Genomic DNA, 13,574 nt, shown 5'->3' on the forward strand with positions numbered 1-13,574 from the left:
CCTGAGCTTGCGGCAGCTTTCATCACCGGCGAAGGCTGAAGATTCAAGCAATAGAGCTGCTCATGATGAGGGGAAGGAGAAGAGGACCTACCGAGTTTGCAAGAGCGTGTATAGAGGAATAAAGCGGATGCCATGGGGGAAATGGGCAGCTGAAATTTGAGGCCCTTACAGGGGCGTCCGCTTTTGCCTCGGCACTTTCAACACCACCGAAGAAGCCGCAAGAGATTATGCTGAAGCCGCCAAGAGTATTCGCGGCAACAAGGCCAAGCTCAGCTTTGTTCTGCCGCCGCCGCCAATAACTCCACCTCCAGCTAAGAAACACTGCATGTTATCTCCTGAGTTGACTCTGCCGTGTTTTGAAGATTACTTTTTTATTGGTTTATGCATTTGAGTTTACAAAGAAATGGTATTCTTTGTCCCCATATTGTGAACACTTGGGCTTTTATTGTTGAAAATTACCTTTTTTGCGCTGCTCTTATCTATGAGGTTGTGCTTTCCTTTGGATGCTCTTTAATAAACAGCTTTCCTAATGACAACTGAAGTGAAAAGTCATTTATCAAATGATTTGGTGAAATATCAGGTACTTTCATCTTGGTTTTTGCAGTTAATAGGAATAGGTTGGTGTTGGGATGTGCTACATGTATCAAGTTCTTATCGCTAGTGGATGTGCCATCATTTACTCTCACTGAATGTATTATTAGTTTATTTATTGAACACTCCCAAATCAGTAAAGAATCCTCAATTTTCTCTGTTTCCTTTAGATCCTAGTAGTGTTTTCGCATGCATCAACTAGTGTTTATGCATGTGTCGGCAAGTGTTTAGACAATAAATTTAAAGGTTACGGTGACATAAGTTGACAGTAAAGGAAGGATGTATGCTGCATTTGAAGGAAGGTGAAAGTTTTCCATTTTTGTAAATGAGTTTAAAGCAGGATATGTTTAGTTTCATGAAATGCTTTCTTATTTTTCGATGACGAAGTAATGTGAGTCAATATTCTCTTTAAATAATGTTCCCCAGTTCTTGAACGTTCTGCCAATCTTTATTTCTTATTTGAATTTAAAGAAACTTTCTAAGTGCATACATCCATATAAAGTTGAAGATCTTCTAGAAAAGCTGGCATCCATCAAGATCAAGAAATTTTACTGCTTAGTACGTGTTATATTTATAGATTGGCTATTGAAGAAGTAGTATTTGTACCGATGCAGATGCAGGAACTATACACATCTAAAGTTTATGAGATATTTTTGTCTTTTTGACTCAGTTAGATAACTATCAGTCAGTTAACCAATTTATGTTACTCTTGTTTGGCTAGCCAATTAACAATTTATATTTGCTGGATTGTAAAGCCGACATCTGCAAGCCATATGTGATTTTATTTGAAGGCAATTTGCTCTAGACTATATGCGGATTTCTATCATGATTTCTATAAGCTTGAAGGAGATTTCCTTTTTTGTTTCTTTAAATGCCTGTGAGCTTGAAAATTATACCCGTACATGTTGAAACCATTAGATACATGCTAAGAATCAAGCATAATTGTGTCCAGTTGAAACCATAAGTTGGGTCCTGTTTTATGAGAAAATTATGTGTAATTTGGGTGCAGTAAACCTAGGTTGAATACCGGGACACAGTATAAAAGCGAAACCACATATTGAATCTTGCATAAAGACCTTAAAGATGTAATTTTGAATTGTACATGAGATGTTGTCTGGACCAAATTTCAGCGGCTTTGGTTAGGATTCAGAAAAGAGAATTGTAACCGCAGAGAATGCTCTGTGGGATGGTTATATCCAGGTATGTAATGGCCTTATTTTGATTCTGGGCTGTTTGAGTTTTGTGCTGCTGTTGATACTGGTTTTAGCTATTTTCTGCTACTGTCTTATTTGCTTTTTTGTTTTTTAATACTACTTTTGCTGCTGAATTTTGCTGGTTTCTGCTGTTTCACTCGCTGATAGCTGCTGTTTATTACTATTGTTTGCTACCTTTTGATTTGCTCCTTTTTTGCTGCTGATTTTTGCTGTTTCCTTCCGCTGTTTTTGCTGCTTTTGTTGCTGTTTTATTTGCTGTATTTTACTGCTTTTACTGTTGATTTTTGCTGTTTTGTACTCACTGGTTGCTGTATGTTTATTAATATTGTTTGCTGCTGTTTTATTTGCTGTTTTTTTGCTTCTAATTTTTGCTGTTCTCTGCCATTATTTGCTGCTGCTGTTGTTTTACTCGCCGGTTGATGCTGTTTTGTGGTTCGCCTCCTCAAGTGCCTGCATTTTTCAATGTGCAAGCTTATATATTGAGACTGGCGGATGAAATCTCTAAACTGTTATAACATCCGAGGCTCCCCTAGAGAAGGATTTGGTCTTAATTTGGGGAAGGGGGTTTTTCTGGTTTGTACAAAAGTGTATGCATTCCTTCAATCACGTAGCTTTGTGCCCATGATTAAGCATAAATAATCATATAGACCCGTTTTGTAATGATAATGACAATTTTATGATTCAGACACGTTGTTAGGAACACTGTATTGGTTTTTCTTTCGCTGTTTGTACCCATGATTAAGCATGTAATGGCTTTTAATAAAAAATAATAATAAGAAATAGTGCTATATCAAGATTATAATTTAAACAAAAAAAAAAAAGAACTTTATAATAAGGATGAGGATTCATTTCCAGTTAGATGAGATATAAGATATAACATAGGAAAAAACCACCTACATTCTCAAGATATATTTAAATGGTTATATAGATCCTTTTAGTTTCATAAATAATCATATAGACCCGTTTTGTTTAATATTAAAATAATTATATCTTTTAATTACAACAAACCAATAATTGATTTTGAATAAATTTTTTATAATAAATATAAAGTGGAACTGAAATAATATTGCATATAAAATAAGTTAAAATTTATAAATTATTTTGAATAATAATATTAAAATGATTTTACCCAACCCTCACATTAATTTATAAAATTTATATTATTTTTCTTACTATTTTTTTTAATTACATCTACATCGTATAAATCTTAAAGTAAATCTTTAGTTTAATAGAATTTAGTATCAATAAAAAACCGTTGGGATAGACTAATAATAGCTTAATATTAAAAATAATTTTCATTATATATGTTATTTTATTAAATATAGTTGTTGTAATATTTTATTTGTATCATATGCTATTTATTTATTATTTTTATCTTATTATTATATTTATATTTATTTGTATTGTTATAATCAAAGAATATTATCGTCGAAAAGGGATTTATGTGATTATTTATGAAACTAAAAGGGTCTACGTAATCATTTAAGTAAACCTTAAAAGCGTGAGTGGCTTTTTGCCATATAGCATATGATCCGATAGCCAAGGAATCAATTATGTATTTCTTGTTTATGAAAAAATGAATAATCCTTTAACGAGGGTTATCATCAATTGCAAGTTTCTAGTTTGGTTGCTTGGTTCGAGGACTATGAATATTACATTATCATAATTAGGGGAAAGAATATATGCTTTAGTCTTTAGCTGGTCTACTTTTTTCTTTTTGATTAACCTCTTGCGGGGAAAGAATATTGTATACACAGCACACTATAATACTCTAATTACCAATTCTTTTTGTTATATTAAAGTTCATAGTGATTAATTTGTCCTTCTTCAGCGCAAAACAATTCCATTTCAGCACATCTACATTCTACAAGGGCCCTCATTTCTCTTTGCTCCAGCCAATTGATAGCAGAATCATCGCAGACACCTTGAGCTCCGTCGAATCATCATAGACAATTGGTGATTGGTGGGAGCATTACAAGAAAGGTACGACTCCTTCAAACTGATAGATTTGTTTATATGATTCAGCGATAGTTTTATATATGGTTAAGTTATAGCAATAATGAAGAGATAATCATGTACATCATCAGTTATACGAATGCACATACTAATTTATTCCTTTACTTGCCAGAATCATACATGTAAAATGAGATAACTTTTAAGGTTTAAAACTTTGCAATTCATTTAAAATCTAGTGGGATATTAATTGGTAAAATTACTCAGTGGTAGTACAAGAGGTTTGTGAATTGTGATTCCACCAGTTTATGTGGGTGGAGCGAGAATTATTTTTTTAATAAATAATTAATAAAAAGTAATAATAATATTAATAAAAAGACATAAATTTCAAGGTTTAAAACTTTACAATTCATTGGAATGTAGAGAAATATATTGCTTAAAATTTTTTTATCTAATTAATTTACAGGCAGGGATATATATATATATATATATATATAGTGAGGCTATTTGCACAATCTTGGGCTTTGAACACATATTAGGATGAGGATATTTGAACCAACTAAAATACACTCACTACTAGAAAAATGGTCTTTACTGACTTTAGAATAGTGTCAGAAATTACTTTTACTGACACTTGTTAATTGTGTCAGTAATCTGGGAGTCAGAAAAATAGTGACACTTGTAAATGGTGTCAGTGATTACTATTACTACAATATCACTGATATTATGACACCATAGTGTTAATAGTTATTGATATTTTATTAGTGTCTATGATTACTGTTACCATGGTATCACTAGTTAATTTATTTTTTAAAAAATAAAAAATTAAATTGGATCATTGCCTATTGATTTATTTGTAAAATTAAAAGCACCACAAAATAACAAAAAGAAATTGATTTATATCACAAAATCTTTCATTTCACATTTAAATATTATTAGTATATATTACAAATTGAACTTCAATAGCCAAAATATGAGATATCCTACTCTCATAACTAAATAATCCAAATTCAATACATAAAATTAGTCCCTGTCCCTATCTGACCAACTTCCATCAGAATTAGCCTCATCACTTCTGCTTTCACTGTGATAATTGGAGCGCCTCCGACTCCAAGTTGTTTCATGAACTTGACGTTCATCATCATGGCTTCTGCCAGAACCACTTTTCACATGATCAGCCTCCCTTGATCTAGACCTTCTGTAATGATGCCTATATAAGAAATTACAAAACCATAAATAACCAGAAGATTTCTAACATCAGCAGTAAATACATTAAATAATGAAAATTTGATCATAGTTTGGATCATCATCCCTTGTACATAAGATTGCAATGCTACATCACCAAAGGCTTCTTGTTGAATCTAATTATTTTCTTGCCATGCTTGCAACATGGTCATTACGCCACATACTAATCATACATTTTTGGGTTTTAAACTCGAATAATAAGAGACAACCAATAAAGTTAGAAAAGAACATACAATGCAAGCCAAGACCACCGCAAACAGGACATGCTGTGATGTTTGATAAAAAGCCAAGACAAAAGTAAAGGGCACGGCAAATTTTTTTTTCCTTCTTCTTAAATATTGATGTTGATAAATGGTTGGTTGAATTTGACAGACGAGCAAGTACTTCTCAGATCTTTGGAAAAAAAAATGCTTTTGATTATTCCAGCAAACACCATAGTCCATAATCACCCAAAAAAAAAAAAAGCATTTGAACCTGATAAGAAAAAGGAACAAAAAAAAAGCATTGTCCTTGCTTTGAGATTCTTTCATCATCTATAAGAAAATTAAGACAGTAAGATGCTGCACGATATTCAATATAGTAAAAAGCAGTTGAAGAATATCCTGTAGAGCATTTTAATGAGCAAACAATCCAAAGGTTCCAAAGGCATACTTTATCATAGTCAGCTTCAAGCTTGATAAGTGGTGCAAAAACATTTTGATACTGCAAGAAATAAGAGAGAAAACAACAACTACAATTAGCAGCCATAAGACAGACTGTAACTTTCCGCAAAATTCTCATGTAAAAATACCGAATCTAATTTTTGCATCAAACACAGAACCTGATATGCATCTTCATACTTCAAAGCTACAGGCTGAGGCTCATCATCAACACCAGGCTTCTCAAGATCCTCAAGTGTTGCATCAAGATTTGTCTTCCATAGTTCTTCTACCTTGTTTATTTGTCTTTATGAAGACAGACTTCCTTGTGTTTTGCTCGCACCTACAGGAAAACCCAATTCAGAAAAATGAGGTGTCCTCCAATAAATGGACCATAATACACTAGTGTCATTCCACTTGAATTTAGTCAACAGCCTACCATAACCAATCAGTGCCAAATGACTTTGAACAATTACTAACACCATAAAAATGAGAAAAAAAAAGCACAGAAAGTTATTCAAATTTAAAAGCAGAAGACAAACTGCATAAAAAGTAAAGAAGCAAACTGAGCTACATCAGCCACATGACAAAACAAAATACATGAATAAATAAAAATATTATAACAATAGTAGGACCTTTCTCCTGAGGAACATAAGTGTTTAAATTAAAATTGGAAATCTAAACCCTTAAGATCCTAAGAAATAAGTTTTTATAGCATAAGGGCTTCCACATTTCCACATCCAAAATTATAAACTTTTACTCTCATACATTGGACCAGCTTCTAATAAACAAGTAATTAAAAATACTGGGAACCACCTTGGAACTAAAAATTAGCATTCTTGCTAAGAGAGTAAAAGATAACCTAGATTTATAAAAGTCAGTACCTAGTACCATTACTGAGGCAGGGTCCTCAGTGTGGCATTCAGGCCATTGTCCTCCAATAAAAATCAGTGTCTAGTACCATTGAGGAAAAAGGAAAGGAAAGAGGGCTAATAATGGGACTGGAACTTGAAACTGAATGGGTTTCTTACAGCAAAGGCATTTTAACATCTATAGAAATTGTGGCTATTTATTGCATGAATATGAAACGTCCAGGTGACTCATCAAAAGATAGAAACCTAATTGCTTTATATAATTATTATCCATGAATATGAAACGTCCAGGTTTCTTATCACCAGTGCCTAAACTCCGTACACAACACACACGTTGGCACTCAGAACACAAATAATTTAACATAAACCACAAAATGAATAAAAAGGAAAAATACTCATAACGAGAATCGTGACTTAAACTTGATATTATCATTGTCTTTGAACTCCATCATCATTACATAAACTATTGAGAAACCCTTCAAATAATTTAAGGTTGTCCACAGGGCATACTCATGCATTCAAAGAATACGAATAATTTCAACAAGTATAGAACAAACCCATCTATAGAATCAATAGTTCAAGCTCAAAATTAACATCAATTTCAATTTCACCAAATCAAAACCTCATTCAAGTTCGCAAACCCTAGAACACCCAAATCCAAACACACCCTCAAAACTTCCTGATTACAAAATCACTAAATTCTCTAACAAAATAAAATCTCTAAGATAACCAATAAAACTCAAACAAGCTCAATTCATAACCAAATTACAAAATGAAGAATGAACCAAACGATAAAAACCATATCACAAGAAGTGATCTTAGTTTCAAAATCACTCATAATTTTTTTAAAAAAATTCTTGCCTGATTAATTCGACCGAGAACCTCTTCTTTCTTCGCTGCTTCTTCTTTGCTTTCATAAAGCCCAGCTTCAACCAAAAACATCAACCCCAAAGGAAATCAAAATTAGGGTTTCAGATATATATATATATATATATATAAAGTAATTATAGATAAAGATGAAACAAAACCTTTTCTAAGTCACAGGTTCTTTGTATATCAGCCTCTGTGGATTTTATAACTGATATTGGTTTCGTCGACGGCGACAAACTCATTCTCTCTGATCTCAACATTAAAAACAATAAAATACCCTCAACAAAAAAGCCCTAATTTTTTGAATCTGACTTTCGAACCCTAACTTTGGCTAAGCTCTTCACAACACTTTCTATTTTAGCTCAAGGATGGCAGCTTTGAAGGTTTACAGCAGCGGCTTGTGAGGTAGATCGTTATTAGAGAGAGAGGTAGAGAGAGGGAGAGGGGGGAAGAGAGAGAGAGAAGAGAGCTTCGGTTCAAAGAAGAAAATGGCGGTGGGGATAGATTTTTTGCTCGTCAAAATTTTTAGATTTTAGGTTTTCATGTACACCTCATTAAGACATAGTTTCTAGATAATTTAATTTAATTTTTCAAAATTAAATACAACTTGTGGTCTAGTGGCTTAACGTTTAAAATTAAAAATCTAAAAGTTTAGAAGTCTGCGGTTCGACTCCTAGTGGAGACAAAATTAAAATTTTATTATTTTAATTACTGATACCTTAATGTCATATATCTCTGATACTTAATTTACAGACGCTATAGTATTAGAAATTTGTGATACTTATCTGTTAAACACGGAAAATGCCCCAATCACATGTAATTACTGATACTTGTTAATAGAGTGTCACAAGACAAGTGTCAGTAAAGACCATTTTTCTAGTACTGACTCTGCATTCATTTCTCAATAAAAAATTTTATTACAAGATTTTCTTAATTAAATTATTATTTTTGCCAAATATTATGTTCGTTTCTCTCCCTAAAGTTTTTTTTCCACCATTTTTTCTCTTTTCTCTCTCTCTCCTCTCCCCAGTTGTCTTCCAGTCCTTTGTGATTCTTATATTTTGAAGCTTCCGTTGGAGTAAAATCTCTTTAAATTTTTCTTATAAAAAAAAGGCCTTTTAAAATTTGGCTTAATCTTATATGTATATGATCTCGATGAAACTTTAGTAAATGAGTTTCTACTAGAGATGGCAAAATTCTCCATGGGTTTGGGGCCCCATAGGACTCCACCCCAAATGGGGTGAATTTTGAATACTTTTTGGGGAATGCCATGGGGAATGAGGGAAAAATAATCCCCAAATTCTTAATGGGGTGAAGTTTGGTTTTGTACTCTCTACCCCATCCCCACCCCAATCCCCATTATATATAAATATTTTTTAATTTTTATTTAATAATTTTTGTTTCATCAGTTGCAATGTATGTTAATAAATTTTCTTTTTATTTTTACTTGACATAAATGAGCTATAACTAAAAGAAAACCTTACAATATAATTTTTATTCAATCTAAAACATTGTTATGTGTTCTCTTCTGTCTTAAGATACTGCTCTCTTCAAACATTTTTCAATTTTGATATCATTTCAAGATATTATTTCAAACATTTGGAGATTTTTTTAAAAATAATTTAAATACTTTATAATATGGTAATGATTTTCTTTTTAACTGATATTGTTTTCTCTTCAGTATCAGTTACAATGTATGTTAATAAATTTTCTTTTTATTTTTACTTGACATAAATGGGCTATAACTAAAAGAAAACCCTACAATATAATTTTTATTCAACCTAAAACATTGTTATGTTTTCTCTTTTGTCTTAAGATACTGCTCTCTTCAAACATTTTTCAATTTGGATATCATTTCAAGATATTATTTCAAACATTTGGAGATTTTTTAAAATAATTTAAATACTTTATAATATGGTAATAATTTTATTTAAGCCTTTAGTTTTTAATTTATTGAAATCATGTATTTATGTCTACTATAAAATAAATAAATGGGGAACGAGGTGGGGATGGGGAAATCATTCCCCACGTGGGGATTCACAATGCCCACCCCACTAAATTTATTGGGGAATGGGGTGAGGAATGGAGACAAAATTTTTAATGGGGTGGGGAATGTGGTAGGCCTCCTCACCCCCACCCCACCCCACTCCATTGTCATCCCTAGTTTCCACTAGAAATGAAAAGATCACAAAACAAATATCAAAAGATCACCAACTTAATTATATTGGTAGTAATTAATATAAATAAAAGACTTATTATTTCTGCTTGAAGTCGATATGATAAAAAAAAAAAAAAAAGCAAGCCACTGCAATTGCAACAATGGATGATTTGTTAATAAGACTATTGCAGAGATAAGTTTTAATTGATAAAGAAGATTTAATAGAAAGTAGTGAGAAAAATAACTTATAAAAATTAATGATATTTATTATGGGTATATTATGAATATTTGTGGCCTCGTCCATCTTATTATGATAATTTTTTATTACTACCATAACCCTAGTTTAGTTTACTGTTAAGGGCAACGTCATGAAAATTTTGTTACTCTTATACCTATTGAAGATACATTATTATTTTGTACATGCGAGAATCCAATGTCCAAGTAAAATATTTAGTAGAATGTATGAGAACTCTAAGGGTAGGGAGAATTTTTTCAAGGCATTTCAGTTGTATTTAATGCTCTTCGCTAGTGTAAACTATTATGCCACGTGTAATTTTTTATCATGACACGTTGCATTGTAAATAATGACTCTTATTTCAGGTCTTCGTAGGTACTCTGGAGGTACGTCCGCTCTAGAGTTAGTATTAGGTTATCATGTGCTTCTTTTAATGATAATGCAGAAAAATAAAAGATTAATAGATAAGAGAAATTAGGTTTTTGAATTATGAAAATTTTATTAAAAAATTCTAAATGAACAAAACTATGGTTTTGTGCCTTTTTTTTATACTAAACCTTAATATCACAAATTTACTAAAATAACCAAATCTAAAATATTATTTTATAATAAAATTCTAATAATCCAAATAAGGAGAACAAAAAAAATTGTGTCCAAATTCGATATTTAAATATAAAATAAAAATCCTAAAAGTAATAGGAAAAATAGGAAAAATAACTTAAAACTGTGAAATAACTAGGGCAAAATAACATGTGCAGTTTTGGTTTGATTTGTCTTATCGTAAGTTTCGAAAGGGTATATTATATACCTACAATGAATACTTGTGTTCCAAGTTATGACCTTCGAAAAGTACCTTGCTTATCCTACGCAACCATCTTACATCAATCCCCCTCACTTGGAAAAGAACTCATCCTCGAGTTAGGCTAGTACAACTACTCATCATTTGGATGATATACAAACAAATCAGCCATGTCAAAAGTGTGGGAGATATTCTAATTGTTTGGCAGCTAGAGCATATAAGATTATCGTTAATCTTCTTAGCCACACAAAATGGACTATACTTCCACTTCTCTAATTTTGTGCAAATGCCAGGAAAATGAGTATGTTACAGATGTGCCATCACCAAATCACCTTCCTAAAACACTTTCTTGCGTTGGTGCTTGTCTGCATCAGCCTTGTACTCAACATTGGCAGTCTTTAAATGAGCTCACACATCAACATGAATCTGCAGAGTCTTTTCTGTCACATTATCCACTGCTTTACTACCTCTAGCTACTGTTGGTATAGTAGTTAGATCATAGACATGACTTGGGGAACAAGTGTAGACAACCTCAAAAGCAGCCTTGCTAGCAGATCATTCGCCGTGCTATTGTAAGAAAACCCAACTTGAGGCAACACGATTTCTCAGTTTTGTTGTTTATCGCCATAAACATAGCACAACATATTAGCCAAAGTTTGATTGACCACTTTTGTTTGTACGTCTCTCTGGGGATGGGAAGCACTACTAAACTACAACTATGTCCCGAACATATCTCACAGATAAAGCTAAAACTTGCTGATGAACTTTGCATCCATGTCAGAAGTAATAGTCTTTGGAATACCATGCAAATGCATCACTTTTTGAAAGAAAATATGTGCCACAAAAAAAGCATCTTTAGTCTTCTTGCAAGTAATAAAATGCGTTATCTTTGACAATCTGTCAACAATAACTAGTATAGAGTCTCAACCAATTCTTGTACAAGGCAACCTCAACATAAAGTTCATGGATAAATCTAACCAAATATTCTCTGAAACATGTAATGTGTGTTTAATCTCCTATTCTGCAATTGTCCCTTGCCTTCTTGACAAATCTGACACCTCTGCACAATCCTGTGAACATCTTTATTCAATTGCAACCAATAACATCACTTTTCGACAAGCACTTTATGCAGCTCATGGATAATGTGCTCCCTCAAAGAACTACAAGGCACACACAATTGTTTATCATTAAACAAATATCCATCTTGAATGAGAAAGTCTTTCATATTTTAATGATTGATGCACCAATCCCAAATATGCGAAACAATAACTTCATTGATGAGTGTTGCTAGTAAAGTTGCTCGCCTACTTAGAGCATTCACAACTTTATTCTGCTACTTAGATTTGTGTTTCAGAACAAAAAGAAACTTATACTTATAGCTTATCCATCTCGCATGCATCTGGCTCATATTTTTTTGGCTGTTAAAGTACTTTAATGCTTGATGGTTAGTGTAAAGCACGAACTCCTTTTGAATCAAGTAATGCTCAAATGACTTCAATATTTTAAAGACTGCAAAAATTAATGGTCATACATAGATCACTTCTATTGTGCTTCATTCAATTTCTCACTCAAATAATTAATTGTTTAGCCTTTCTGAGAAAGGACAGTAGAGGTTGCAAAAAAACCTGCTCGGCCAGTAGAGGTTGCAAAAAAACCTGCTCGGCCCGGATATGGACCGGATTCGGCTCATACGGTCCGGGTTTTACTCGGCCCGAATCAATACCCGGATAATTTTGGACACGGATTCGGGCCTAACCATAAAAACCCAGAACCCGGATCAGTGCCCGGTTAAAATTTTTTAATTTTAAAAAATAAAATAATATATATATATATATAATAATAATAATAATAATAATAATAATATATGTATAATAAGCGTATTCGTATATCCCCTAGAGATGATGATAAGAGTGTAATAAGTGTGATGTGATATAAAATAGGTAATGAATTGTAAAGTAGAATAGGTAATGAATTGTAAAGTAGATTCCTTAGTGATAAGGATCAATAATGCAAATAGTGTGTAATAGTGGATCCCTTGAGCCTATAAAAGGGAACCCTTTGGTTTATGTCTAGGCATCGAGTCTTGGAGTGCAATCTTGTATTTGTAAATCTCTCATTCCTCTTAATAGAAGTAATCTTCGATTGTTGGTTATAATTAAATTGGTATCAGAGCCAAATTTCCCAAAAGGAAACCCCTGGGTGTGCAACAATATTATGCTTTGTGGTTGCCGAAATACTTCGGATCCTCCACATCAGAAAGTTGTTGGATAGCTACCTGTCCAAAAAAAAAAAAAATTCCATTCTAAAACACTACAGAGTGAATTTTGTAAGGTGTGGCGCCCTCTTGAAAAGACTAGGATTGCTGTATGTTTAAGGCTTATAGATCTGAAGCTGATTAGGCCCTCTAAGTCTCATTGGGCCAGCCCATCATTTTATGTCAACAAGCATTCAGAACAAATGCGTGGGAAAAAGCGATTGGTGATAGACTACAAGAAGCTGAATGATTGCTTGCAAGACATAAGGTACCCCATTCCACGGAGGAAACACCTTTTGAAGCGCATAGCTGGAGCAAAGGTATTTTCAAAGTTTGACATGAAGTCAGGCTTTTGGCAGATTGGAATCAAGGAAGAAGATAGACATAAAACAGCATTTTCGGTCTAAAGAATACACCGTCAGAATTTTAGAATAGAATGAATGAGGTGTATAAATCCATCTCAGGATTCTGCTTTATCTATATTGACGATGCCCTTATCTTCAACAACAGTGAAAAAAAACATGTTAAACATCTATCTCAATTCAAAGCCCTAACCTATAAGCATGGGTTAGCTCTGTCAGAATAAAAAATAAAGATAGGTTTTAATGAGGTAGGATTTTTTGGGACTACACATCAAACAAGGATACATCATTCTTCAGCCACACATGGCTGAGAAAATATCCTAATTCCCAGACCAGCCGTCAACAAGAAAGCAGATCCAGCAATTTCTCGGGATAATCAACTA

At 32.8% G+C, this 13,574-nt stretch overlaps 1 long non-coding RNA gene across 1 annotated transcript; it reads right to left on the minus strand.

Moving 5' to 3' along the window:
• Positions 1-5,504: 5,504 nt before the first annotated feature.
• On the minus strand, positions 5,505-5,908 carry LOC112099522. The gene is made up of 3 exons (XR_002906262.1): positions 5,824-5,908; positions 5,655-5,705; positions 5,505-5,536 (listed from the first exon to the last, which is right to left on the minus strand). It is a non-coding gene; the product is annotated as an uncharacterized LOC112099522 (long non-coding RNA).
• Positions 5,909-13,574: the final 7,666 nt, after the last annotated feature.

Source organism: Citrus clementina, unplaced genomic scaffold, assembly GCF_000493195.1.
Source record: "Citrus clementina cultivar Clemenules unplaced genomic scaffold, Citrus_clementina_v1.0 scaffold_32, whole genome shotgun sequence".
Lineage (NCBI taxonomy): Eukaryota > Viridiplantae > Streptophyta > Magnoliopsida > Sapindales > Rutaceae > Citrus > Citrus x clementina.